This window comes from Agrilus planipennis, unplaced genomic scaffold, assembly GCF_000699045.2.
Source record: "Agrilus planipennis isolate EAB-ADULT unplaced genomic scaffold, Apla_2.0 scaffold161, whole genome shotgun sequence".
NCBI classification, from domain to species: Eukaryota; Metazoa; Arthropoda; class Insecta; order Coleoptera; family Buprestidae; genus Agrilus; species Agrilus planipennis.
In genome coordinates, this window is record NW_020438889.1 from 381694 (window position 1) to 386955 (window position 5262).

General features: G+C 26.2%; 1 long non-coding RNA gene across 1 annotated transcript; it reads left to right on the top strand.

Annotated features, from left to right (window-relative positions):
• Nucleotides 1–513: 513 nt before the first annotated feature.
• On the top strand, nucleotides 514–3748 carry LOC108737979. The gene is made up of 6 exons (XR_003232624.1): nucleotides 514–579; nucleotides 770–827; nucleotides 1899–1961; nucleotides 2152–2209; nucleotides 3281–3343; nucleotides 3552–3748. It is a non-coding gene; the product is annotated as an uncharacterized LOC108737979 (long non-coding RNA).
• The last annotated feature ends 1514 nt before the right edge of the window (nucleotides 3749–5262 follow it).

Consider the following 5262-nt stretch of genomic DNA (forward strand, 5'->3'; position numbering starts at 1 on the left):
ATAATATGTTGAAAATAAATAGAAAAAATTATTCCTTATTTTCCAATTCATTGTTAAAATTATATATTTATTATTTTCGAAAGTCAATAAGTGACCGTTTTTCCTTTATTTTTTTGAGAAACTGAAGAAACTTTCGGTAGAATGAAAGGTAACCTACTTATTTAATATCAAAAACAGCAACAATTGTTTTGTCAAAATTAGATTCTTGAGACTAAATAATTGGTAGACAGTTTCGTATAAATACCATAATTGTTATTTGTCCAACTGTAAAAGCCACACTTGTTACTTTATGGGTACCTACATGATATTAATTGCTTGCTTTATTATATTTACTATTTTTGATATATTTACTTAAATTACTTTTATTCAAAAATGCGTATTCAAATAAAGGTTTAAATGAATCAGTTACTTTGTCTTTTCTTTTAAATTTAAAAATGTGTTGAAATGACTCAAAAATATTTTATTTTGGTTGTAATATATAAAAACCGGTGCTATATCAGTGTTTACTTATTTCAGAAATGCCCATAAAGATGATTTGGTCACTAGAGGAATACTTCAAAAGTTGAGGTTTATGAACTGGTAAGTTTTATTAATTTTAATTATTAATATTGTTGTAGCTCACAAATAATGGTTTATTATCTATTAGGATTATTGATCTCAAGAATCATACTTGAAATAAATATCGCAAATTTTACTTAAAAGTAGACAAATCAGTAATCTTTGTATCTTTTAATTATTTATGGTTAATTTTTTCTTTTTCGTCTTGCAGAATAAAGTAGATTGTGATGACTGATGAGTTATTCCCTATGAACCAGTCTACATAAAACGTAAGTGGTAAATTTTACTTTAATTAGGCTGTAATAAAGCAGAGAATATAAAATTGTGGTAGCTAGGATTTTACTTTAGAAGCAATGTTTTACTTGTTTTTCAATAGAGCTTTTAGGACCTTCCCATGGCTTTGCATTTTTTTTATTGTAATTTCTTTTAATAACTCTTCAAACATTTACTGTTATTTTACCGTCAACGAGGGTTGGTATACTTTTATAAAAAGGCAAATTATCCGAATAAAAGCATATCATCATAGTTGTTACTAACGTACCACTTAAAAATTGCTATACAGTTCTGTATTTAAAAGAACAAAAGCAACTGTACTATTTTCGTTTTTATATTAGGCTATAAAAATTCAAATTACTAATTGCATACAAACGTAGTAAGTGATAATTCAATTTTGACAAAAAAGAGATGTAAATTATTGTAAACGAAATTTTTAATAGATTTATTTCACCTGAACTGGGTATCTACCTGCTAGTAGAATTTACACAAATAATCGATTTTAGGATTTCTATTTCTTATCATCTGCTTTGATACGTATTATAAAGAAAGTAATGTGTTGGAAATATGTAGCTAAAATTATTCCTTATTTTCCAATTCATTGTTAAAAATTATTTAATGTTTTCCAAAGTCAATAAGTAACCGTTTTTCCTTTATTTATTTTTTTTTTGAGAAATTGAAGAAATTTTTTGTAAAATGAAAGTACAAGTAACTTATTTATTTTATATCAAACGCAGCAACAATTGTTTTGCCAAAATTTAGATTCCTCAGACTAAAGAATAGGTAGACAGTTTTGTATAATTGTAATTAATTTATATAACATCAGATGATTACCTACAATTCTAACGATACATTATATTAATTGCTTGCTTTATTATATTTACCATTTTTGATATATTTACTTAAATTACTTTTATTTTAAAATGCATATTCGTGTAAAGATTTAAATGAATCAGTTACTTTGTCTTTGATTTCAAATTCAAAAATATGTTGAAGTGAATCAAGAATATTTTATTTTAGTTGCAATATGTAAAAGCCGGTGTTGTTACAGTGTTTACTTATTTCAGAAATGTCCATAAAGATGATTTGGTCACTAGAGGAATACTTCAAAAGTTGATGTTTATGAACTGGTAAGTTTTATTAATTTTAATTATTAATATTGTTGTAGCTCACAAATAATGGTTTATTATCTATTAGGATTATTGATCTCAAGAATCATACTTGAAATAAATATCGCAAATTTTACTTAAAAGTAGACAAATCAGTAATCTTTGTATCTTTTAATTATTTATGGTTAATTTTTTCTTTTTCGTCTTGCAGAATAAAGTAGATTGTGATGACTGATGAGTTATTCCCTATGAACCAGTCTACATAAAACGTAAGTGGTAAATTTTACTTTAATTAGGCTGTAATAAAGCAGAGAATATAAAATTGTGGTAGCTAGGATTTTACTTTAGAAGCAATGTTTTACTTGTTTTTCAATAGAGCTTTTAGGACCTTCCCATGGCTTTGCATTTTTTTTATTGTAATTTCTTTTAATAACTCTTCAAACATTTACTGTTATTTTACCGTCAACGAGGGTTGGTATACTTTTATAAAAAGGCAAATTATCCGAATAAAAGCATATCATCATAGTTGTTACTAACGTACCACTTAAAAATTGCTATACAGTTCTGTATTTAAAAGAACAAAAGCAACTGTACTATTTTCGTTTTTATATTAGGCTATAAAAATTCAAATTACTAATTGCATACAAACGTAGTAAGTGATAATTCAATTTTGACAAAAAAGAGATGTAAATTATTGTAAACGAAATTTTTAATAGATTTATTTCACCTGAACTGGGTATCTACCTGCTAGTAGAATTTACACAAATAATCGATTTTAGGATTTCTATTTCTTATCATCTGCTTTGATACGTATTATAAAGAAAGTAATGTGTTGGAAATATGTAGCTAAAATTATTCCTTATTTTCCAATTCATTGTTAAAAATTATTTAATGTTTTCCAAAGTCAATAAGTAACCGTTTTTCCTTTATTTATTTTTTTTTTGAGAAATTGAAGAAATTTTTTGTAAAATGAAAGTACAAGTAACTTATTTATTTTATATCAAACGCAGCAACAATTGTTTTGCCAAAATTTAGATTCCTCAGACTAAAGAATAGGTAGACAGTTTTGTATAATTGTAATTAATTTATATAACATCAGATGATTACCTACAATTCTAACGATACATTATATTAATTGCTTGCTTTATTATATTTACCATTTTTGATATATTTACTTAAATTACTTTTATTTTAAAATGCATATTCGTGTAAAGATTTAAATGAATCAGTTACTTTGTCTTTGATTTCAAATTCAAAAATATGTTGAAGTGAATCAAGAATATTTTATTTTAGTTGCAATATGTAAAAGCCGGTGTTGTTACAGTGTTTACTTATTTCAGAAATGTCCATAAAGATGATTTGGTCACTAGAGGAATACTTCAAAAGTTGAGGTTTATGAACTGGTAAGTTTTATTAATTTTAATTATTAATATTGTTGCAGCTCACAAATAATGGTTTATTATCTATTAGGATTATTGATCTCAAAGATCATACTTGAAATAAATATCGCAAATCTTACTTAAAAATAGACAAATCAATAGTCTTTGTTTCTTTTAATTGTTTATTACACATGTAAATTTCTAATGCAAAGTATTTGTTGTCTTTTCTTAGATTCTGCGGTAGAAACTGACTACAGGAATTCGAAGTCCTAGAATCCTTCTGCAACCATTACCACCCGCCACTCAAATTGGTCCATTTTTGCAGCCTGTCTTTCCAGGAGAGCCTTCTTTTTGTGGGGCCCTTTCTAAATTTGTATTCGATTAAAGGAAAGTGAATTTATTCAACAAAATTCTAATAACGTAGCTTTATATATTATAATTANATAGTAAGCAATGAATTATTAACTTTGTTTTAAGGATAATACCTAGCAACCCTTATCATATTTTTCTGGCTATTCTATTTGGATGTAATACCTTTTTTTATTTTTAGACATAGTTCATTATTAAAGTTAATCAATTTAGATATTCGGGAACAACAGTGCCTAAAGACAACATGGCTTAGCATACTAGGTGTTTGTAAAATTTTATAGGAAACCCTTTTTGGCGGTATACTTTTTTTAATTCGTCCTTTAATGTTTCAATAAAAATTAATTTCTAAACGTTTGAACATAAAAGAATAAACCGTATCATTTGATCCACCCTAATTATCCTTTTTATCCTTTTTCAATTAAACGGTGAGCTTTTTCGAAATTTTTAATTTTTGCGTAGGAGTTTTTTAATTCAAAAAGAAAAAACGTGCTAAAAATTTAATTTGTTCATCAATTAATATTATTTTAATTGTTCAATTTGGCAACATAGATTTAGGTAAAGTGCTTTCATTATCGTCATTCTCGTCCGCAGTTGTATTCGATTCAAGACAAGTGCCTGTTGGGCGATGTTTCGTGTGCTATATTATGGATTATAAAGTTGCGTTTAGTGCAATATGGCTTAGTCCTTTTATTACAAGAAGAAAGAAGAACTTTTCGAGTTAGGATTACACTATGTATGCTTCTGAACTTGATAATTATTAGATTAATTAATACAATGGGTCCGAGTTTCAACGGAAAATTCCCATCATGGATGGAAGGTGGGTGTATTATTATTTTCTTAGTATAGTTAAACGTATTACTCACCAGTATGGTTTGTATAAAATAATGTATTTTGGAGGATTTTGTACTTACAATGCATATCAAACTCTACTATTTACTGCAGAAATCCTATTTTTTAGTAGTTACTTTTAGATAAAAATGTTTTTGATAAAAATTACACTGCATAAGGTGGATTTCCAATTCTTATAAAAAGCTCTTTGTATTTGTTTATTTGGACGATTTAACTTATTTTTTTCTTAATACGAACATATTTGGCGTAACTGCAGCTCATTTGTGGTAGTTTTCAGGGATTATCATAAAGGCAAAACACCTATCCACGCAAAGTAAAAAACACAAAAGTATGTTACATTAAAAGCTTTGTAACTTTATTAAATAAAAGGTTCATAAATATTGCTACAAGGAAATACATCTTTCGTCTCCCGAAATGATCATTGTTTTAAATTTTTATGACAATGCAAAAATTACTACTTTGTAAATGACTGAATTTGCAGTAGAAATTCTAAAATTTATTAGGTAACTTGTAATAATCTCAATTTTGACATGTTTTTCTAAAAATTATTTCAAATTTCTTAATTATTACAATTTAATTTGTAATATCAACTAAAATACCTAGTAAATTTATTTCTGCTGGGATTTTATTTTTACAAATTCGGTTCCAAATTGTAATTTTTATTATTTTCGCTTACGAAGCAACGGACTAGTGGGATAAATTGTAAATATCGCTTTAATATTTAG